Source organism: Micromys minutus, assembly GCF_963924665.1.
Source record: "Micromys minutus genome assembly, chromosome: 11".
Lineage (NCBI taxonomy): Eukaryota > Metazoa > Chordata > Mammalia > Rodentia > Muridae > Micromys > Micromys minutus.
In genome coordinates this window covers 45,054,112-45,078,950 of record NC_137980.1, presented here as the reverse complement: position 1 = coordinate 45,078,950, position 24,839 = coordinate 45,054,112, and the positions used below count along the sequence as shown (strand labels likewise).

General features: G+C 44.4%; 1 protein-coding gene across 4 annotated transcripts in view; it reads left to right on the top strand.

Moving 5' to 3' along the window:
• The window catches only part of PKIG (cAMP-dependent protein kinase inhibitor gamma), a 67,063-nt gene that overhangs the window by 27,322 nt on the left and 14,902 nt on the right, over positions 1 to 24,839 (top strand). For 3 of the 4 annotated variants that reach the window (XM_080925189.1, XM_080925190.1, XM_080925191.1), the window contains exon 2: positions 14,568 to 14,637. The gene's annotated coding sequence lies outside the window, so the exon portion shown is untranslated. Of the gene's footprint in view, positions 1 to 6,061; positions 6,150 to 14,567; positions 14,638 to 24,839 lie in introns of those variants that run through there. The other variant, XM_080925192.1, reaches the window with a different exon arrangement.

The following is a 24,839-nucleotide window of genomic DNA, read 5'->3' as shown; positions in this document are numbered from 1 at the left end:
AGACATAACTGAATGAATGGATGAGTTTTGTTGTTGTTGCTTTTGAGATTGGGTCTCATTATGTAGCCTTGGCTAACCTAGAACTTGTGTAGACCAAGCTGGCCTTGAGCTCACCAAGATTCTCCTACCTGTCTCCAAAGTGCTTAGATTAAACTTGTGTGCCACTATGTCTGGCTAAGACCAATTTAAGAAACAAAACAAACTACGAGTCCAGAAAGGCCGCATTCTCCTGTGCCCCTCTCACTCAGAGGTAACCATTTATGTTAGTGTCACCCGTCTTTTTATTTTCTTATAGTCTCATATAGTATAGGCTGGACCCAAACTTACTATGTAGGTAAAGACTGACTTAAATTTCTGATCCTCCCTCCACTCTACCATAGTGCTTGGATTGCAACTATGTTCCACCATGGCCTGTTTGTTTATTTATGATGCCTGGATCAAAGCCAAGCCTTCACAGTAGCTACACAAACCCCCTACCACTGAGCTATCTCACACCAAATAACCCCCACAAACAACAAAACCCAGTTTTTTTATGTTTAGTATCATGCATGCAATAATTAACAGCCCTTATTATTAACAAAGATCTCTACTTAGTTTACCGATTCAGTTTTCTAGTCAGAGCTAAACAAGATGGTATTTGACTGTATAACCTAGGTTGTCATTGAACTCAGCATTCTTCAGCCTTACCTTCCTAAGTGTTGGGATTTCAGATCTGGGCAAGATTAAGTGGCTGTCAACAATGCTCTCTCTGATCTCTTCTTGAGCTTGAAGACTGTCTTCCTCCATCTCTTGAAACTTCTCAGAATTTTGAAGGGTACTTTCCTATCTCCTCCCTTTTTACCTTGGGATTTATTATTAGTGATACGTTGGACTCCCAGGATTGTTCTAAAATGAAGATCCCTTTTGCCTTGTGTCTCCCTCTCCATTGTCCTTTCTTCATCTCCCCACCCCTATCCCCCCTCCGTGTTTCTCTCTCTGTTTGTGTTTCCAGCCAAAGCTATTTGAGGCACTTGGAAGAGATATATCAGAGATGTTTTGGCCTTTCCACTCTGGTAGGAGGACACAGCAAGTACATGCTAAGAGCATGGAGCTAAGATGGCTCCAAACAAGGCCTCCTCAAGAAAGTGACATTTAATCTGGGATCTGATTAATCAGAACTAAGGGTGAGGCAGTCAGAATGGCAGTGGCAAGGTAGCCAAATTGCCACCTGTCAAACTTGTAGGTTGTACAGCCTCAGGAAAACCTTTTGTTTCCTGGAAGGATACTACCTGGTGGCTTAGTATGGAAAGTGCTTGCTTTCCAACTGTGAGGACCTGGATTCAAAACCTCAGAAGTCATGTAAAAAGCCAGGGGTGGTGGCATGTGTCCTACTAGCCACAGTGAGAAGATTGATCCCTGGAAAGTTAAGGGCTAGCATGGCCTATGTGCAGAATTCAAGCAAATATACTGAAGGCGTCTTTGTGACTTTTGTGGGGTTGACTGCTCTGCTTCCCATATGATTCACGTTTCTGATTTCAAACCTGAGATCTGTACGTTAGGAGGCTCTCTGGTTATATCTGCATGCTAGGCTGACAGTTTTCTTGCCTTTCCCCCTGTTCTATAGATTACCATTTTTTTAATATAAGCAGTTGTTATAATTGGAAAGATAATAGCAAGAAGCTCTCCTTGCAGTTGTAAATCTCAGTATGTTTCTCTGTTGTCTAGCAAAAGCATAGCCTTTGTAGCCATGTGGCACAACAAAGAAGAAAGCTGTAAATGTCACATCTGCAGCCTGCCTTTGACAGGCACAAGCTGTACAAGGTGCACTTTTCCCTTTTTTAAAATAAGCATGCACAACTGATTGTAGTTGAGCACGCCTTTAATCTCAGTGCTGTCAGGCTGATCTCTGTGAATTTAAGGCCAGCCTGGTCTCCACAGTAAATTCCAGAAAGCCAGAGCTAGTGAGACTCTGTCTCAAAACAAATAGACAGAACAGCATGCAGTTTACATTAGCTCTGCATCAACAAAGTGAATAGTGATAGCCAGAATCTATTCATGCATACATTCCTGTTAGAAGATAGCTGGCCAGCTGTAGTGGCACATGCCTACAATCGCAACATTTGGGAGCCTGAGGCAGGAGGATTGCCACAAGTTCCAGGCCAGTTTGGGCTACAGAGTGAGAACCAGTCTAAAACCATTAGGAGAAACAACAACACAACACCCCAAAACACACACACACACACACACACACACACACACACACACACACACACACACAGTCCTCAAGGACCAACTAAACAAAAGAAATACCAGTGTATTGCTAACTGAACAGATGGCCCAGTTGGCCTGTGCAAATGCAGGGAACAGTCCTGCTGCCTCCCTCACAGGAGCTCTGTGGGGATTGGTGAGCTGATGTATACAGACACCAAGACTGTCACCTGCATATAATGAACAGCCAACAAATGTTGTTGTTTATGGGTTTTCTTATGCTACTAGGTATCTCTTGATCCATACAAATATTATTCAAACAGATCTCCTTAAGACTCTAGCAAAGGAGCAGTACTCACCTGGGAATGAAGGCCGCTCAGAGGAGACGATGCTAAGGCAGCATTGAGTTTGTTGAGAGGGCAGAACAAGCCCTTGCAGGCCAGGGAGGGCAGGGGCAAGGGCAGCTTCATTGTGAAGGAGTCTGTGAGCCCCTCAGTTCTGCACTCGTTTTCTTCCCTTTCATCCTCACATGAGGGTTCATACTGCTGTATGAGGAGATGCCTTTCACAGGCAATGGCATGAGGTGTGAGAGCATCAGGGCTATCCCTGCCTGGAGATCCCTGAGTCAGAGTGCAGCCTGTGCTGCTTCCTTTCTGGGCTTTTGAGAAGCTCATCCCTCCCCTACTTCCATGCCCGTCCTACATGAGAACCCCTGATCAACATTCAGATTACATGAAATGACATGTGTGTGGGCTTGGCTGTGTGTGGTCCTGGTTTACATGTGTCTCTACTGTTGAGAGCCGTGAGACAGCATGAGTGCAACGTGCCTGTAGGTTGGTGGTGTTAGCATTCTGCCACAGATCTACAAGGCAAGAGTCAGGGGGCAATGTGCTGAAGAAACTGATTTTTTGTGAATGAACTATTTTTGTTCCAAGATAGAGGGTAGTGTCAGTACAGTGAACTTTCTTACAAATGTGACCTTATTTCCTGATGCCTCTTGTGCTTGTGGGATAAAGACACAGCTAAACAATGGGCCAGTCTGCAGCCCCTCCAGGTAGCCCCCCCACCCCTAATTCCCCAGAGCAGCTCTCCCAGGGCTTTTGTGTAGGACTCAGCCTGATATTCTGGAAAAGTCCAGTGCCTTTCTTCCAATTCCTCTTACTCAACTTTTTTATCTTGTCATACCACTGTCTTTACTGAGTCATCACCAGAGTAGAGAACCATGAAACAGTCAGAATTAGAAAATCATGTCTTTACTATTAAGACATTGGCTTTTGTTGTTGTTGTTGTTGTTTGGTTGGTTTTTGTTGTTTTGTCAAATAGTTTTGTACTTACAGAATGTCTCAGTCACTTATTCTCACAAGAACCTAGAAGGGTCTGGGGGGGGGTCGTCTCAGTCAGTACAGTGCCTGCCATGCCAGTCAGAAGACCCTAGCACCACACAGAAGTGAGGTATGGCTGCATGCATCTGTTAGCCCAGTGCTGGAGTGGAAACAGGAGGAGCCCTGGAGTTCCTTGGCCATCCAGCCTGGCCAAATGAGTGAGCTCCAGGTTCAGTGAGAGACCCTACCTCAAAAAATAATGTGGAAGGGCAGAAGAGATTGCTCAATGGTTAGAGCTCTTGCACTTCTTACAGAGGACCTGAGTTAGGTTCCCAGCATCCTCACTGTGGCTCACAGCCAGCCATAAACTCCAGTTCTAGAGATCCAATGTTCTCATCTGACCTATCCAGATACAGGCACAGAACACATATATGCATGTAGGCAAAGCATTTACATATATAAAGTAAAATAAATACATCTAAAAAAGAAATAAGGTGGAAAGTGATTGAGGAATTCACCCAGCATATATCCTTGGTCTCCATATACATGTGTACATATGTACACACATACCTACACAAACATGTATTCACATACAGCACACACAAAAAATGTATTGGGGGAAGTTATGATCACATCCTCCATTGGGCAGCCAAGATTACAGATGGATTGCCCTAGGTCATCCACAGTAGGAGGAAGGCAGGGCCTACAGGACCTCACACCTCTCCTGTGCTCTCAAGCTGGTGGTTTTTATTCCACCACAGTTCACCAACTTGTCCAAAGTCTTCTGGTTGGTAAATACACACTCCCCCTCCCAAGAAGAGCCTGTTTGCTTGAGTCCTGATAAACATCAGAGTTTCCTGAGAACTAATTAAAACTCCTATGAAGTTACAAAGGGCCGCAGCCTCCCCCATCGACCATAAAGAATGGTGATGTGACCAGCAGAGTTCCAGCCCTAACTTCCCATCCCCATGAAAGTAGCTTGTACACAGGTCTTCTCTGCTGCTTTAAAACCACCTAGTATTTTGGTCACAAAACCAGTAAGCCCACCCTCTAACCTAGTAAGTGCTTCCGTTATCAGCTGGGTGGGATGTGTTTTAAGAATAGCATTGGCACATGTGAGATGTTCATTCTGACCTAGGAGTTAAGAACCTTAGTTTCTAGTTCGGGCCCTTTTGTTTTCAAGCTGTGTAACATTAAGCTAATTATATAACATCTGTTTTATTTTCTTATTGAGGAAGGAGAGTAATAATAATTCTTCTAGAGGTGTTGTGAGGATAAAAATAAATGCTGTGCCACAATAAGAACTAGCATCTGCCTATGAGCTATGACCGCTGTCTCTGTCCCCTGTGTCACTTCTCCATAATTCTAAAATGAAGCCACTAGCATCTCATTTTAAGTTAGGAAAACTGAGAGAGGGAGTTTGGAATCTGGGTGTGTGTGTGATGTAGGCTCCAGATTCTGCCTCTGACTCTTCACAGTGCTCACAGTACCTGCCTAGGCCTCCTTGCTTCTCACAGTCACATCTTCCTTGGCGGAGCACACTGCACATGCAGCATTCTTGTTATCTAGCCTAACCATTGCTTGGCTTGTCCCTGAGGACTGTTAAATTCTCTTGTTTATCTTATCTAGTAATTTTTGTTGTCGTGTTTCATGCCCTCTGGGACTCCTTCACTGAATTCTTTTGGGTTTTCTCACAGAGAAATGTTTTAGTTCCACTATAAAGGGGTCCCTAGGAGCCCAGAAGGCCAGGCATCTTGGCCTAGGGTTTCTTCCTGCTCGAGCATGTGGCTGTTAGCCTGGAGTAAAATGCTCCAAGATGTATTTGATAATAAGCTCTGCACACATTCGCTTCCAGTGGAATTTCAGATAGGAAAGACACCCGTGTTATCATTTTACTGATGAAACTAAAGACCAGTGACTTGCTTGAGGCAGGGCCAAGACCTGAAGCCAGTTCTCCAGGCAATAGACCAGTGCTGTGTTCCAGTCTTTCCTGTGTGTATTTATTTATTCATAAGAACATAAGGACACATACATACTGTGCCCAGCGCTCTCCTAGGAAGCGAGAGAAATGAAACACCTTGAAGGACTGGCCAGAGGAGCAGAGATGGGGAGACACAGAGGAGGGCTTCTGCCTAGTTAGCACATTATACCAAACAAATGAATGGAAGCACAGCTGCATGCAGGCAGCCACAGTCTCCCCAATGACTAAGAATCAGAGAGATTTACACTGGGAGTCCTGGCCACTGACTGACCACATAGGAAGCCTTTTGTCACTGAGGCCACAGCATTGAAAATTGAAGGAAGGATGTTTGACAAACGTAACAGGCTTGGGATGCAGTTACAGCCTTCTGGCTCATTGTCCAAAGGAAATGGATCTCTCCTGTGGACAGAGAGGTGGAAACTGAGCAAGTGGATTGAGTGGTTGACATCATCAGGCCGAGAATTGGATTACAACAAATGGGGACTTACTTGGCCAGAGCCTGGGAAACACCCACTAAAACCTCGAAGTGCTTTTCATTTCGGAGACACAGGGAGCGAAGAGCGAGCTGTCTGCCCCTGCCTGCACTCCCTTCTGAGCCCTGGCTTCTTGTTCTACCTTCCCTTCTGACCCAGGACCTCTACCCTTGGAGACTGGCTTCTGTGAGTACAGCTGCTCTGCCTTGCCTTCCCTTACTCCAGCCTGATGCCCACAAAGGGTCTGTTTCTACATTATGATGCATGGGCGATTCTGACATTGCCGCCTTCCCTGCAGCTGTCCAGAACTGCAGAGTTCGAGCCTCATTCTCACAGGCAGGCTCCATCCCCACTGGAAACTTTGTCCACCTAGCTTCAGTGGTTGCTACAGCCTTCAGGGCACCCCCTTGGCCACATACAGGCTAAAAAGCCAAGTCTAACTTTAGAAATTACTGTTTGTAAAATTTTAATAGTGTTCTGATTAAAAAGACTTAAAAATTCCGATGAAAGAAGTTTTGCAAATTCTAGAAATACTTGTTTCACATATATAAAATTGGTATATTAAAACTCCTGATCTTCCTGCCTCTACCTTCCAAGTTCTGGTAATATGTTAAATGCCAGTTTGCTTGGGTTGTGAAGTTATCTCCCATATATTGTAGCAATTGTGTGGAGAACTCTAGGCTCTGAAGAAGTAATCTTTAGCCCTGGCTTTGTGGTCTTTTTCTTGCTTCCTTTTAAAATTTTGTTTGTGTCTAGAAAGTAAACAGACATGTAAGCCCTCAGGCTTTCTTCCTCTTGGAGCCTATTTTCAAGACTTTGACCAGGTTGGCTACTCTGTGCAGGGGACCAGGGGGTGGGGAGGAGCTGTTCCCTCTAGGTCCCTTTGGTGGGTATCAGCTGAGGTCCTCAGAGTTGGTTTAGTGTTGGTCCTGGAGTGGGTTTATGACATGCTGTGGTCTATCTTCCCAATTAACAGGTTGAATAGATGTAATATATTTAAATTTATATATTAATTATATAGTTTATGTGTATGAATGTTTTGCCTGCATGTGTATGCTAGAGATCTACTTGTACCTTTCATGCCTGGTGCCTACAGAGGCAGAAGTTGGCACAGGATCCCCCTGAAACTTGAGTTCCAGATAGGTTTGAGCCAAGCAGGTTAAATATATTTGAGAAGGTATAGCTAAGAGAGAAGTATTCCAGCCTTGGAAGGCAAAAAGCAGAGATGGAATAGGTATAGCCCAGGTCAGGTATAACACTTGTCACCATATACATGGCTTCTCTGATTTCTGTCTTCAGCACCATGAAAAAATAAAGCCACCATATAGTAAAGAGCCACCCAAGGGAATTACGCGAAAGCATTTCATACACTTGACCTGAATTTTCTTATTTGTACCTAGATGAAGGAACAAAACCAGATGAGCTTATGTGTATGTCTTTTCTTTGAGGCTGACCATTATAGTGTTTGAAGCAAAGTGCCCTAGGTTTTTAGTATTCCAAAATGGCTAAATATTAGCCGGGTGGGAAAATCAAGAGGACACTGGGCAAGAGGCATGGCTCAGTGGATAAAGTGCTTGCTTGTATAAGTGCAAGGACCTGAATTCAGATGCCTCACTTATATGAAAGTCAGGTGGAATGAAAAATGCATTTATAATACCACAGTTTGGGGTATGGAAACAGTCTCATCCTAAGAGCTCACTAACTAGCACCTTAACCCACCTAACTCCAGGTTTAATGAGAGACCTTGCCTTAAAGAAGGTAGTGTGACAGAGGCAGGTCCCTGAGGCTGGCTTCTGGATTACATACTCATGCACATAGAGATATAGAGGCAGGCACAAGTGAGTTTCCCTCCTACACATGAACATACATACACCACACACACACACACACACACACACACACACACACACCACACCAGGCAGTATTAAGTTGCTTGTGAATTTTTATGGTTTTCTACAGATTAGGTGTGCCTGAAAAAGAGGGAAAAAGTTGGTGTTTACAAGCATGTATATTTAGGAGGTCTTAGAAAAAAATTACTGTTAGTCAACATCCTTTCAGTGGTCAACCCTTCACTGTAGTAGATGGCTACTGTGATTCCCCTGCCTATCTTCGTAGGAGGTAAATATTTCCATATTCTTTTGAACTCCTTAAGTCAATTGAGCTCCACATACACACTTTTTGGCTAACTTTAATTCCCATGTCTCTATTAGCCTGTCCCCTTGATCTGCAATCCGTAGAAAGTCTGGCACATAGATAAAAGAGACGATTCTGTTTTCATTTAAATTTATGTTTACTAATTCAGCTGTGTATTCGTGTGTATATAACTCTGAGCCGTGTACCCTTAGAGGCCGGAGGGTGTTGATAGGATGCCCTGGAACCAGAGTTAAAGGTGTTTGTATAAGCCGCCCGATAAGGACACTGGGAATCAAATCTGGTCCTCTGGAAGAGGGAGGGGTAAGTGCTCTTAACTACCAAGCCATCTCTCCAGCCTCAACAATTCCACTTAAACTTACCACTCTAGTGTTTTAGTTTGTCAAGGAAGATGAGTGAAGGAAGGGGAAAAAGATCCCTGTACTTGCCTATGTTCCCTTTCTTTTAACCTAGTGTCCTGGCTACCACTGCTGTAGAGAAAGGATGTCCACAGCCAGGATGGAAACAAAAGCAAGTCAGCTGTTGTTCCAGGTCTTGTTAATTCTTTGCCTTTAATGCCATCAGAGACTCCAATTCTCAGGAGGATGTATTGTTTGGAAACTCTTTGAAGTAAGGTCAGGGTTAGAGGGAGAGTTCTCAGAGCCCCTTGGCATATATCTTAAAGCTGCAGACTTCCCCAGTGGCTGTGCCATCTAAGGTGAACCTGTAGCTACCTTGTAGCAACGACGGTAGGAGACTTGGCTTTCTTTTGTGTCTCACCCCAGCTTGGTCCCAAGCACTTGGGACTCAGGATAGAGGCCATTTCTCTTTCTAAGGTGGTAGTGAAGCCATGCCTGTCTGAAAGGATGGAGCTTGGGCTGCTGGGTCCCTGCATGGAAACTGGGGTATAAAGAGGTGGTGTGTCTTCTTCATATGCAAGGTGAGGGTGGCTTTAGATTCCTTTTTGTGCTGCCATAGTACCATTACATGGCTTTCTTGACATGTGCCATTCTAGAGGTGAGTTTTTTTCTGGAAATAGAGGGAGGCTGTGGAAGGAAGGGACTTTTGTGCTGAGCTCTTGTGTGGATTTCCTATCTTCCTCAAATGTGTGTTACATGCAAAGCTGGGCATCTCAGCTCTGCTGATCCCTTTTAATGTGAGTGATTTTCTCCATCTTACATAGAAAGAGGTACAAAGATGGCGAGTGACTTGCCCAAGTTTTCCCATCTAGCAAATGATGGAGGTAGAATGCTGAAGGAGAATAGGTCATCGCTGCCACCCCTGGGGCTCAGTTTTGCTCTCTACTTGAAGACGAGTGTTGTGTAAGTCAGAAGGCAGAATGATGTTTTAGTCTAAATCTCTGACTTGGGCTACATGCTTCATTTTCTTCCCACTCCCCACCTAGTCTACTCTATGTTCTAGTCTGCTGCCTGGTGCCTGGTACTTGACCATTGTGGGCCTCTGTGACCCCTAACTTGGTGTCTGTAGTCTGCCTGTACTTTCAGTTTAGAGTTTGGTGGGAAGATGAGAAAGATACCACTTCCCTTCCTCTTAGCTCAGAGGCCCTGGGCAGCTTTTCACTCCTCCTTCAGAGCCTGTCTGCTTTTGGGCAAAGCTGGGTTATACTCAGATCAGTCCCACAGGGCATGTTGTGGGGATAGATGAAATACAGTAAGTTAGTACCTATGAATTAGCACCAAACTCTGAGCTGGGCATGGCAATTCACACCTATAGTTCTAGCACTTGAGAAGCTAAGGCAGGAGGATGGCTATGAGTTTCAGCTATCCTAAATTTCAAGCCTATATAGAGTGGGCTGTGAGACCCCCCTCCCCCAAACAAACAAACAACAAAATAAAAACAAAACACAAAGCCAGCAAGGTGGCTTAGTGGGTAAAAGCTTGCTGCACAAGCCTGACCATCCGAGTTCAATTCTCAGAACTAATGTGGAAGGAGAGAACTGATTTTGGAAAGTTGCCCTCTGACCCCCACCACATACATGCCATGGCAGGGGTGTGTTTGAGTGCACATACATACACCACCACCACCACCATAAAAACAAACCGCATGCTCTACACTGCTGCTTTCCCACACAAAGGAGAGTGTTGGTGTGTGCACAGCCTCTGTGTCTGCACTCATAGAGCGGTGTGCACGTGAGAACCCCAGGAATACCTCTTGCTCTACAAACCAGGCTTCAGGGCTGCTTTCTGTCACTTAGACACCAAAGTTCTACTTCAAGTTAGCCATCAGCATCGAGGCAGAAAGAAGCGGGTGCTGCTCTCCTGGGGAGCAGAGGGCCCTGGCCTGACAGCTGCAGGAGGGGACTGTTGCCCACTGCAGCAGTAAGTTGAGCACACCCATTCTACTTAGCTGAGCAAGAGGCAGCAGAAGTGGTTCCTACACAGAGACAGAGGTGGGAACTCTTGGAAACAGTCATTACTCATGGCCCACAGCTGTGCTCACCACCTCCCGGAAATGCTTTAACACTGGCCTGGTTTCCTCTAAATGGCAGGGTTTCTCTGAGAGCTGCACTCAGCTGGGAAGTGCAGATTAGAACTTATCACTCTATGAAGCCAGCATTCCCAATGTAAGAGAAGCTTTGTTTATGTTCAAAGAAATTACTGCTTCCATTTGGCTCTTTAGGACAGGATAAGGACCTTCAGAGTCCCAAAGAAAGGAAGTGTCTGGTGGCTAATGCACACTTATGTCCCAGGACTCTAGGTCAGCTCTGTGTACATCATAGATGTGGCGGCCCCTGCCATTGGGTAAGTGTGCTGAGGGCTCTCCTGCCTGAGGAGTTTGAATCCACTGGCAAAGACCAAACACTTAGACTCTTCAAATTTAGATGAAATGAATTTATTTTGACTGCTAGCAGAAGGATGGCAGCCTTAGAGCCAAATGGTGCTAAGGAAGGGTTCCTAAGGGTGTTACTGCATCTCAGCTCTATGGAATCCACAGCTGGGGAAGAAAATTGCTTTATGGCCTCAGTTGTTCTCAGCCCCATAATACAGCTATAAAGAGACCATTCTGTCCTGTCCCACAGCAATAGTGGGTTCATAAAAGCCAGAGCAAGCAGTCAATTAGCTCACAGCAGTAACCCCATTTTCAGGCTTCTAGGATCTCTCATGCATTTTAGGACAAAGGTCAATGGCTATTTAAGGGGTACCTGGTACAGCCTTAAGTTTCTTAGCCACCATAGGGGAGTCATGTATAAATTGCCACAGAAACTAGACCACCCAGGGGAAAAGGAAAGAAGTGTCATTAATGACTGGGATAGAGCGGTTTCTTCCTGGGCAAGCAATAACACAGTGCCATCAGGTTAGGGCTGGCTGTGACATTTGCACAATTCTAAGCACTGGGTAGAGGAATCATAGACACTGCTTTTGTGTGTCCTACCCGCCAGCCCCTTGTTTTTAAAACAGGATCTTATGTAGTCCAGGCTGGCTCAAACTCACTAGATAGCTGAAGCTGGTCTTTCACCTATTCCTCGTTCATGCTATAAAACATGTATGATACCAGGCCCTACCCAAAATTCCACATAATTCCTGGGTTGTTGGAAGTTGGTTTTGTTGTTATGTGTTTGTTTGTATTGTTTGTTTTAAACTAAGCATTGATGTTTAAAACAAGTTGTGTCAGGCCTGAAGGCTCTACAATGGGACTACTTCTCAAGCCCTGTGATTCAGGGAAGACAGCAGGGGAGTGAACAGTTACTGTGACATATGCCAAGTGGTACAAGAGAAATATGTGGAGGGGCTGTGGATCTCTAAGTCAGTGGATCCAGCAGAGACTCTGACCTCCACTTGCTCTCTTAGCATATGCTCGCTCCCTCCAGTTCCTGTGCTTACAGCTTTACAGTGCTTGTGTTGGAAGCAACTGGAAGTTGTGGCCACCTGCTCCTTCACCTTCCTGCCTCCCATGCTTCAGAGGAGTGGAAAGTCCTTCCTCACAAAGTGCAGTGGCCCCTCCGGGGATGGCTCTGGATTGGGAACCCTAACTATAGGATTGATGACCTGGAGTCTAAAGCCATCAGTGATGTCGTGTTGGTTTGTTTCTGTAGTGTTTATTGTGATGCTCCCTCCCCGCCACTTACAGTCCATGTTCTGGGCTGCAGTCTGCAGACAGAGCTGCCATCTGAGCAGGTAGGGGCTGCTACCTCCATTGTCTTGACCTCTAGACAAAACAATGGGTGTTAGGCCTCCTGCATGGTGTTGTGGCAGGAATATGAAGGGGGATATTGTGACCTTTTACATTTTTATTTATTTTAATTTGTTTGTTTTGAGACAGTCTCACTATGTAGCCCTGGCTTGGCCAGAACTTGATATGTAGACTAGGCTGTTCCCAAACTCAGAGAAATCTGCTCACTTCTGCCTTCCTAGTGCTTAGATTAAAAGTGTGCATCACCGTGCCTGGCCCTGGCCAATATATTTTTTTTAAGCTTCCTTAACACATATATAACAATAACAAGATGTTGGCCAGCCGTATAGTTACTGAGAAATTTTGAATTGTGACCTAGAAAGTGTATGGATGGTAGCATCGTAGCCCTCCCGTCTCTGCCATTCCTCACTTTCACACAGCATTGGCACACAGGAAGCATGTACACAGGGACACATAAAAATCAAAACAAAAAGATACCAAACTAAAAGTATAATAAAGTAACAACAAGAAATTAAAGACAAACACCCCAACCCCAGGGGAAAAAAACTTTCTTGGGATTAAAGAAATAAAAGGAAGCCAGGCATGGTGTGATACACATCTTTAATCTCATCGTTTCCAAGGCAGAGGCAGGTAGAACTCTGTTTTGAAGGCAGGCCTGGTGTGAGTAGTGATTTCCAGGGGTATGTAGAGAGAGACCCTATCTCAACTAAGTAAATGGATAGAAAAAATAAATATAAACATAGATATTATTAACTTAGAGTAAAACAAACATATACATACATACATACATATACATATATATACATGCACACACTACATACACACCACATAGTGTGTGTGTGCTTATGTGTGTGTGTGCTCATGGGGGTCAGATCCTTTATGACTAGAGTTATAGGCATATAGGCATTTGTGAACTACATGATGCATATTCCAGGATCTGACCCTCCCAGGAATAAGACTTTTAATTGCACACGGTCTGATAGAAGAATAAATGTTCAGTTACAAAAACCCCCATCTCAACAAAACAAAGCTGTTGTCCTGTGTTCTGGGAGAGGCCCCAGAGAGTGGTGGCAAGCCTAAAAGACAGAGGATCCACAGCATTGAAGCCATTATACCTTTAATTCGTGTTGGTAATATTTTCATGTGGTCAGCCAATATTTGTTCATCACCTGTGCAGGATGATATAAAAGAAAAGAGGAAAAGAGTGCCACAGGGCCTGGAGATGTGGACCTATGTGGTGGTCACTGCCATGAAGAAGCGTACAGGGCAAAGGTTGAGTTCAGTGAGAGGCAGAGCAAAATATGCTTTTAGGATATGTAGAGATGGAGGTGTTACAGCTATTTTAGTGAAATCTTTATTGTCAATTAAGCAAAAGCTAGAAGCATGGCATTGCTGCAAAGAAGCACAGAGGTCCTCCAGGGAACCAATGGGCTGAGGCACCTGTTGCAAGTGCTCAGCTTCTTTTACTTTATTGTAGTATTTTCTCTGCTCTCTCATTCTGACTAAATGATTCAAAAAGTATTCACATTTCTCTTCTCTGGGCTCCTGCTCTCACAGCTGTGGAAGCTGGGTGCAGCCTCCAGCAAGCAGAGATGTGGTGGTTTGAAGTAGTCAGTTCCCAGCAGCCAACCACTTCCAGGGCTGGATAGCATTGGCTGGGGAGTTGGGAGAGGGTATTCTGTTTTAGACTTTATCTATTTTTCAGGCAGGGTCTCACTCTGTAGTCTTGGTTGACTTAGGTTCATAGAAATCTGCATGCCAACACAAAGAATTCCAGCTAGCATTTGTGAAAAACCGAGACAGGAAAATGGGAAGACCTGTCTTGTCTTGATTCTTTTCCCTCCCCAAACAAACTGAAAACAAATGCAGCTTACTGTCCCATATGCAAGTAGCAGGTAGCTGTGTGGGATCATACACCTGTCGCCTCAGCTCTGAGAGGGAGATTGTGAGGCTAGTTGGTACTACATAGGAAGACTGTCCCCCACAAAAAAAGCAGAAGTAATATATACAATTTCACAATATTCTTTTAAGCAACATAGCATAAATATCTTTCCATGTGAGTATCTTATCTTTTGAAATGGCTGTGTAGTATCTTGGCATGCTGATCCCTGAGAATGTAACTCCATTCCTCACATAGACAGTTAATTCCATAGGGTAGCTTTTCCTTGCTTGATCTATGGCATCAATTCCTGATGTTAGATCCATTCGAAGGTTGTGCTCATGGCATGGTAACAGGTGCTGCAAACTTGACTTCCATAGTGTGGTCCAGTTTACAGAGTGTGTCTGACTCTAATCTTGTGTTCTTTTCTTCTGGTTCCTTAGACTTTCTACACTGGTTAATCAAGAGTGAAAAGTCTGAAGAGATGCAAGCAGGAAAACGAAATTAAACTAGGTGGGTAGCTGTGTAGCTCACACCTCTGTACATCACATCACAAGTTTGCCTACACACCTTTTCCCTTTTTTTTTTCCTGCTTAAAGAAAAGAAAGCTAATAGGTTTTAAATGAAGTTCGAGAAGAATTTTAGTCGCCTAAAGAAAAAGCAGGGTGGCTCTTAGCAGCAGTTATATAACTCCATGCTGCAGTGCCACAGGTCTGATTCTCATCTAAACAATTTCTTCGTAACATTGGAAAGACAGCTTCCTTTTGGTGCCTTAGCAAGTTTCTTCAGCCATGTACCCAAACAGAGGGAGTCATACATAGATGATTAGCATCAATTGGTGTACTCCAATTTTTCTGCATGTATCTCTTATAAAAGAGTGTTTACAATAACCAGGGCATGTTATGGGAATTGTCATTTTAAGACTAGTTACTAAAAGCAAACCCTAGTCCAAAGAAATGGGCCCAGCCCCTCAGTCCTGTTAGGAGGGATGGGGCAGGCACCTTCTGTTTGGAGACAAACTGTGCACATAGTGTGAGTGGGCTGCCTAGAGTCAGCGCTCCTAGTTTTAGTGATAGCCAGGTGTTCTGCCATAGAGGTGTGGCAGTGCATAGTCTAAAAAAGGCAGTGTGATAGTTGGATCTCTTTCCCTTTCCCTCTCTTTGCCCCCCACTCTCTCCCTCTCTCCAAACCTTACCATTTTACTCCTGCTGGCCTCTGCCTCCCCAGTGTTGGGATGATAGTGTGCATCACCGTACCTTTTAACCTAAAACACCCAACTCTAAAATTCCTGTGGCTCACAGCGAATTGTCAAGTTGGGAGTCCACAGATATCTGCCCACCCATGAAGGTGTCCTTGTGAAGGGAGTAAGAAACAAAGGCCACCTGTGCCCAGTTGACCCATGTCTATCAGGTCTTAGCCACAACTAGAATATTCAGAAAGGATTTGGGAGCCTGGTGGTGAGTTCATCTCTTTTTCTGGACTGTTGTGCTTTTGTTTTCAGTCAGTGATGTGTGAGGAAGATGGTCTTGTAGGAATAGCACTTATCTAATAAAGTTCAGCTTAGAGTCACTCAGGAAATTATATTTTATCTCAGTTTATCAGCAAGTGTGAGGTGGATACTGGCTACCACAGCAGAAATAGTGAATAGTCCTTGTCCTCATGAAGCTCAAGGATCCGGTCATTAGATGAGTGACTGTTGTCTGCACTGGGTGCAGGAGCAGGTGAGACATGGTCTGGAGAGGGTGTGCCAAACAGAAGGTCTTGGGCCTTCTGGAGCCGCACTGGGAAGGCCCAGAGGCTCGACAGGGAGACCAGGGTGTGCATGGGCTTATGTAGTGTAGACAGGTGCCAGGGCTGGAGTTTGCAAATGGCTGTGAATGAATCCAGGCTTTCTCCTGTTGCTTCTAAGCAGAAAGTCACTGAGTGATATTCCAGGAGCTGTGTGAGTTAGACTTAGAAAGGTGACTCTTCTGGAAACTGGGCCAAATTAATTTTCTTACCTGCTCCATCTGCTATCATAACCTCATCTCAGCCTGTGCTCCTCCTGCCTGTGGTTCTTGCTGAGGAATGGTGACAAAGTCTGGGAGAATCAGTCTCCTTGGAGAGAATGAGGAGGCGGGTGGGCGGATGGAGTCATTCAGTGTATAGCAGAGTACAAGTAGCCCTACACAAGGCCTTCACCCCTGTGGGCACAGCTGCTCACCTATTAAAGGATGGTGGGCTCTCCCTCTCTCCTGTCTCATTCCCCTGTGAGTGTTGTACATTCCCAGTTAGGGCTTCGACAGGAATCCCTCTGCCTGTTTGTCACGTAATGTACTGTTGAAATCCTTACACCGATATTAGGGTTTCACTTGCTGCTAGCTCCTGTGTAAAGGGCCTCTTTCCCATGATGTCACCTTTGGAGAGGAGCAAACAAATGCTGACTGAAAACTAGGTATGTGCTTGGCCATGGCATAACACAGGAAATAACACAGCCACCCTTTGCTGTGTATCCATGGCTGTTCTGGAACTCACTCTGTAGACCAGGATGGCCTCAAACTCAGAGATCTGCCTGCCTCTGCCTCCTGAGTGCTGGGATCAAAGGTGTGCACCACCACTCCTGATTACTTTAATGTTTCTTAATCTCATTTAGTTTAGTCTTATGAAGTATTCAAATATTACAGATAAGGAAACTGAGGTGCAAAAAGGTGACAGTTCTTATCTCTGGTGACAAGAGGAGGCCATCTCTGACCACAATTGCACTTGCCATTCTGTATGTATTCCTGTAGTCAGTTAGACATGGCAGCGGCCACACAGAAACAGAGCTTCTCTGTTCTCTTCCAAATCATAAGTTCTCAGCAAAGCCACTGGTAACTAACACAAGATCTAGATGTGAGCTCTGGAGCAGCTTGTCTGCTTAGTGTTTTCCTAAGACTTTGTTCCACGTGCATTGAGGCTACCCCTCTGCACATAGGCAAGTTCTCTAGCAGCTGGGAGTGTCTCTGCTTAGTTCCCTGGACATTTTTCTTTTGGTCTGTAGCCATGCTCACAGAAATGACATTGTCACTCCCGTGAGAGAAAGAGAGCAGTGGTTTGCTTTAATCTGGTATGCACACTGAAGGTGCCTTTCATCTAATGAGGAGCCATGGCTACTAGGACAGCTCTTTGAGTGGAGTCTCAGTGGAGAGGGTCTCAGTGGAAATTCTGTTTGCCCAGGACTATATCTATGCCAGGCCATCTAAAGATAAGGATTTAAATGAAATATATTATACTCACATATTAGATTCATATAACTCCATAAGAAAAACAACACCTCAAATAGGCCCCTTAAAAAATAAGTAAAGCACTTAGTTGTTAATGGTTTTTGTGCTTAATTTTTGGTTGTGGTTGTTTTTTTATATTTGTTTGGTTGTTGGTGGTTGATTCATTTTAGTGTTTGGTGCTTTGTAATTGGGTCTCATATAGCTCAGGCTGGCCCCAAATTCCCTATGTAGCTTTAGATGGCTTTAAACCTCCTGGCCCTCTTGCCTCAGTTTTCAAACTTCCTTCCTTCCTTCCTTCCTTCCTTCCTTCCTTCCTTCCTTCCTTCTTTCCTTCCTTCCTTCCTTCTTTCCTTCCTTCCTTCCTTCCTTCCTTCTTTCCTTCCTTCCTTCCTTCCTTCCTTCCTTCCTTCTTTCCTTCCTTCCTTCCTTCTTTCCTTCCTTCCTTCCTTTCTCTTGCTATTTGAGATAAGGTCTTTTTATGTCATCCCTGCTGGTCTGAAACTTGTCATAGTTCTACCCAGACCTGCACAACGTCTATATCACTCTGGTTTGTTTTGTTACATTTTTGCATTTTTGTCAAGGCCTCATCTAGCCTTGGCTGGCATTGAAGCCACTATGACTTTGAACTTTTTAAATTTTTAGGTTTATTCATTTTATGTGCATGAAATTCTGTTTGAATGTATATCTGTATACCACATGCATACCTACAGCCTGTGGTGGTCAGCAGAGGGTATTGGATCCTCTAGAACTGGAGTTACAGATGGCTGTGAGCCACTGTGTGGGTGCTGGGAACCAAGCCCAGGTCCTCTGCAAGAATAAGTGCTCTAAACTACTGAGCCATGTCTGGCCCCTGGCCTTGAACTTCTGAACCTCTTGCCTTCCCAATACTGTCACACCTGGTTTCTGTAGTACTAGAGATAGAACCCAGGGTCTAGTGCATGCTAACTAAATACTTTACCAAGCTGTATCCCTATACCCAGAAAACACATACTTTAAACAAACATTAACCAGAAAGAAACACAGTGTCATATGTAGCCTACATTGGCTTCACACTCCCTCCATAACTAAGGGCCTCTTTAATTCCTGATCTTCCTACCCCCTGCTCCCAAATATTGGCACTAGTCATGTGTTACACACATGACTCTTATACTTTATCTTTTACATTTTTGCTTTTTTGAGACAGGGCTTTATGTTAGTCCAGGCTATCCTTATAATCACAGTATACAAATGTGCATATACATGACTGACAAATGTCAGCCTACAATCATCAGAGAAATGCAGCTTAAACTGAGTGAGCTAGCCACCTCACACGTGTTCAGAGGTCTGCTGTAAAAGGATCTGCTTGGGGACTCAGAGGCGCTTGTTCATTATGTTGGAATGTAAATTAGCATAGCTGTTATGGAGGACTGGAGAGGTTCTCAAAAAATTAAAAGTAGCCAGGTTTGGTGGTTCACACCTATAATCCTAACATTCAGGAGCCTGAGGTAGGAGGATTGCTGTGAGTTTGAGGCTTGGCTGAGCTACACAGTGAGACTCTGTCTCAAAAATAGAATAACACCCTAAATTAATAATAGAACTACCACATGATCTAGAAACTCCCATAATTTATCTGAGGACATAAAGTTAGTCTTCTAAGTAGATGTCTGCAGCCCCATGTTCACCACAGTGTCATGGTTCACAGTAGCTGGGATATGGAAGCAGCTAAGTGTCCAGTGACAGATGAATGGGTAAAGAGAATACTGCATGTGAGAGAGAGAGGGAGAGGGAGGGAGAGAGGTGATCTTGTCATATGTTGTATAGACATACATATTACTTAAAATGGAAGGATAGACTGTCATTTGTAACAAGGGTGGACATGGAGACATTATTATCTTTAGTAAAACAAGCCAAGCAGAGGAAAAGAAGCTCCACATAATTTCCTTTTTATGTGGCATTTAAAGAACTCAGAGAAACAGAATGAGGGGCTGAGGAATGAGATGGTGCTGGCCAAAGGCTCAAAACTTGCGGTTATAAAATGAATAACTAAGTCTAATGTACAGAATGACAACTAGTGCTAGTAATAATGTGTTGGGTGCTTGGCAGCTGCTAAGAGAATAGATCTTAGGTTAAAGTGAGGTGATGGGTATGTAGTTAGATGAATATGATAATCATTTAGGCAATTTAATATATAAATATATTTGCTTTACTTTTGGATTTTACCACCATATTGCTGAAAAGGTTTAAACATATATCCGGTTCATTGGAAGCCATCGTTTAGCCGTTGAGCTGTTTTGTGGTCTAGAAAGTAGTTTACACTTAGCACAGAAATAAGAATGCATCATGGGCCATATTTGTGCTGACATTGAGTGCTGACCCAGCAACTCAAGCTGTTACCTGTGGTTTAGGAACAGGAACCCTAGGCTTCTAGAAATTGCAGCATTTGGCCAACAATCAAAAGCCAGAAGGTGGCACAACCAAGATTTCATTTCATTCCAGCCTCTTTAAAAAGCTCTATGCCTTTATTTTTCAACTACTCAGGAGTTTGGATTTTACTTTACTTTTTGAATGTTAGCAACCCCTGCCTTGAATGTCTTATCCGAGCCAAGCATTATGCACTTAATATTTTTAGTTTCTAGTTAAGTCATGTGGGGAAGTTGTTATCCCCATTTCACAGGCAAAGAACTGGGGGGTTTGAAGAGGTTCAGAATCTCTTCATAACTGTGTGGTAAGACCAGGCTTTGAACTCTTGGCAGAGAGAGCTTCCAATTCTCACCCTGTACTTCTGTTCCGTGCTTCTCCACAGTTGTAGAAGGAGACGCCTTGGAGAGAGTAGCCCCCATTTTCTTTACTCTGGCAGCAGTCCTCCGTGGGCACTGTTTTACAGAAAAGGAACCCGAGACCAAGAGATGGTCTGTGCCTTGCATCATGTAATGTGGAATCATGACTCAGCTTCTTACCCACAATTCATCCTCCTACCTCCTTCCAGCACCATCCCCTTGTCATCAGGGCAGAATATACTGCCTCTTTTCTCTTCCACTTTCTAGTAATCCCAGGATTTGGGGGATTTCAGCCCTCCAGCCCTTCTGCTGAGACTCTTCTACGCTTGCAGAGCCAGGGTCTCTAGTGGGAAGCCCCATGATAAAAGAGCTCTCGCCCTGCTTATCAGCCTGTGTGCCCTGCCTGCCAGCTGCTTCCCAGGACCCCAGGCAGTGTCCTCTTCTGACTCAGGGCCTCTGGGAATCCCCTAGATGCATATTTGCAGTGACTTGGTTGTAACTATCAGTTCCCGGGATGTTTTTCTACACAAATCAAGGTTAAGAGGGTTAGAATCTGCTCCAGCTGCTTTTGGAACATTGAGGGCCAGAGCCCTGTGCATCTTGACACTGCTGAGCTTTGTGGGGAGACCCAAGGATGCCAGGATTCCTACAGTCAAGGGCACTCCTTGATGATTATAGATACAAATTTACTTGGTAAATATCTATAGTTTTCCTTAGATGGTCAAACATATTTTTAACCTTTAGAATTTGAGAACTTTTGATCTAGAGATAACTCCTAGTACCATAGGCCATCTGAATTTCCAGGTGCCAGGATCATGGTATTTCTGCCAAGGGTGAGCTGAGGTAGATGACCTAGTATTGCTGAAGCTCACAGCTGCTCTTTGGGATGTTCCAGACTCCCACCATAAAATGTACAACCTGGTTCTAATCTCATCCCACTCAACCCCCAAGTGCTCGGAACATGACATGAGTTTACTGGTTTGAGTCCATGCTAGGACAGTTGTGAGCACAGTGATGTGTGCATTGTGAGCATTGATAATGGCAAGAAACTTGCTGGGGCTGAGCATTGTGGCAGCACATTTAATCAACTCTCAGAGGCAGGCAGAGCTCTCTGAGTTTGAGACTCATGATCTACACAGAGTGAGTTCCAGGACAGCCAGGGCTACACAGACAAACCCTGTCTCAAACAACAAAGAAAGCAACAATAACAACAAAAAGAAAAGGAAAGGAAGAAAAAGAAAACCCTGCCTCAAAAAAAACAAAATAATGTTGCAAGCTTCAGTTCAGTCTAGCGTCCACTGCCACAGGTACCATTAAATGCACCTTGCACGCTGTCATTTTTTTAAAGATTTATTTATTTAATGTATATAAGTACACTGTTAACTGTCTTCAGACACACCAGAAGAGGGCATCAGATCTCATTACAGATGGTTATGAGCCACCATGTGGTTGTGGGATTTGAACTCAGAACCTCTGGAAGAGCAGTCAGTGCTCTCAACCACTGAGACATCTCTCCAGTCCCAGCATGTATGCTGCCATATTTAACCCTCATAACACTCTAAGAAAGTGGGTGCTGTTGTTTTACATGGGGAGAAGCTGACTGTTGTATGAGTCCGAGTGACTTGCCATAGATTACACAAGCAGTGAGCCCGTCAGAGGTGTGTAACTAAAGGACACCTGCTCACCTGCTTTACTTTTAGGGAAGTTGCATAGGGCATACAGTCCAGACACTGTGATACTGAGAATGTTCTGTGTGCTGGCCTGTATGAGAAACTACATTCATAGGAGTGATCTAAAATCCTGAAGGAAGGCTTTGGGGCATAATGCACCAGTGCACTTGTGTCTACATGAGCAGGGTCTCTCCATTACAATTAGATAGGGTGGTTTTCTTTCCTTATGAATTCACATACCTCCTAGTTCACCCACTGAAGAATACAAGTCAGTTCCCTTCTCAGCTGTAACCACACAGACAGACATCTCCATCACCCACAAAGAAACCCTTTTGTCATCATCCTCTTGTTCCCTCCCCTGTGCCAGGTGACTGCTAATCTCCGGATGAGGGCTTTGATACATAGAGTAATAATCTGAGAATCCTAGTGCTGTGTCCGTCCCCAGAGACATGAGAGTTGATCCTAATATATTTTATAGATGATTTTATTAGCTAAGAAGCTCTGAGCATGTGTCTGATCTAGATCACTTTGGAACCAATGTAGGACCAGGGCAGGAGGTTTTATAAGATTTATTTATGTGTGTGTGAGTACAAGGGTGCTCATACACAGACCTGAGGAAGGTGCCAGGTGTTGCCTGTCATTCTGTCTGTTCTTTTTGCTATGGCTCCCGGCCGCCATGGCCAATGTTTATGACATCTTAAAGGTTTATATATGATAGCTTGAAGTATCCCTAAAGTCTTCCTTCCCCTTTACTAGGTATATGGGCTGTCATGCCTCCCGTCAGTAAAATGTCAACAAGGGCTATTGTTGTACCAATGCCCCATCCCACCTGACCTACTGAGGGAGTTTGAAAGGACACCCAGTGCTTCTAGCAACTCTACTGTGTGCCCCACATGGTGTAACTTGCAAAGGGTTAAGGTGTTTTCAGTCAGTCTCCTTCAATAGACCTTGAGCTTCTTCAAGGCCATATTTGTGTCTGGCTGTTTTGTGCACTTAACTTGTAGTCACAAATCTGGTACTCAGGGCTAGAGAGATGGCTCAGTGATTAAGAACATTGATTGTTCTTCCAGAGGTCCTGAGTTCAAATCCCAGAAACCACATGGTGGCTCATAACCATCTGTAATGAGATCTGATGCCCTCTTCTGGTGTGTCTGAAGACAGTGACAGTTTACCCACATTTATAAAATAAATAAATAAAATCTTTTTTAAAAATCTGTTATTCAGTGAGTGAACAGTAAGTTTTTGAATGAATGGGTGACTGTTGTAGAGATAATAATATCTTGCTTCCTGCTCAGTGTATTTTGGGGAGTAGCTTTGACAGGACTCTTGGAGGAGCTGGGGAGGAACCTGAACTGGAAGTGACTCCTTTGCTCTAGCTCTCCACTGTTGCATAACACATCACCTTGATTCCCAGGAGTGGAAATAGCAGTAGTAACTTACTTCCTCTCTTGGTTTCTGTAGAGCAGGACTTTGTACTTCTGGCACACATAGAAGGTGGCTGGAATAGGATTAAAAGTGTGTCAGTGACTGGCCAGCTGCATCTCCATCCACGCATCTCAGGCCTCCTCATGTGCTCACTTCCCAGAGTTGACTTCTTCATGGTATGGCAGCTCTGATTTCCTATATTTCTCAAGCACTGGAGAAAGGTATCCTAGAAGAGCCAGGTGTATGAGATTGCCTAACTTCATCCTAGAGTCAGACATCATCCTTCATTTTATGTTAGACATCAGATACTAGGGTATAACTCAGTGGTTCATGGAAGGCCCTAAGTTAGATCCCCAGAGCCTCCCCAAAATGAAATGGAAATGGAAGAGAAGGAAGAAAAGAAGTTAGTTTTAAAGCCAGCTCATAACTCATCCAAAAGGATTTAAATTAGGCCCTTGCTCCCTTATTTTCTTGATGGTGCTGAGACTTCAACCCAGGACTGTTATGCTAGGCCAGTGCTCCATCACCCGCAAGTTACAGTCCCAGCTTTGTAGATATCAGTTATGTTAGGCAGCGTGTCAAACAACTTGGAGATATGTTGCAGAACTACTACAGAGATAGATGGATGGCTGATTTCCCCTTTGTTTGTGCACGGGACCCCTAAGGTTGGGGAGGATGGGGAACCATGCCCAGAGGCACCCACCTGGCAGCAGCAGAGCTGGAGCTTAGCCTAGCCTGGGACCTTGGCGAGCCTGCCTGGAAGTGATTTCACTTTCCCTTCCTGCCCCTCCCTCCATAGGAGTGGCACGCTGCCCCTTTCTGCAAGTTTTGCTTCGAAACTTGAGTCCTAACTAAACTTAGATAAGGCACGAGTGGAAAGAGCTGGGGAGAAGTGTGCCTGGCCCCTGAGAGGTCCGGCAAAACTATTTGCTGCTTCATCCCAATGGCCCTTAGAACCACACATGGTAGCCCCTACCCACAATACAACCCTGCTGGGTAGGGCATAGCTGCTAAGAGGGTGGGACTTTAAAACTAAAAAGCCCAAATTCTTTTTCTATTGCTGCAGATTTCGAGCCTGTGGGGTTAGGAGAACTGATACTGGGATGTAAAGTGAATTGAATAAATAAATTAAAATTTTTTTGAGGCAAATTTATAGACTCAACCAAACATTAGTGAAAAGGCTGAAGAATTTGATCTCCAGCACAAAATCCAATGAAGAGAACTAGGTGTCGGGGTACCGGCCTATACTCAGCCCTAGGGAGGCTGAGGCAGGAGAATTGGAGGTTTGAGGTCAGCCTGGGATACATTGTGAGACTTTGACTGGAAACCAGAAACCACAGTTGAGAAGATTCAGCAGAGAACTCTGCTTAAGCATCGAGAGTGCATCTGATGTTTGTGTTGGCGAGCACAGTAAATTATTCTCGTGAGCCTTCCCTGTTTCCTGCTCTACTTTGTGAAATTCTTTCTTTGAGGCTAGAAACTGGGGTGGTTGGGTGAGCAAGGAACCAAAAAAAAAAAAAAAAAAAAAAAAAAAAAAAAAAAAACTCTAAAGCAATCTTATTAGACACTAGTGCACATCGTAGGTCACTTCCTTTCATCAGCCCAATTACAGACTAGCTCCT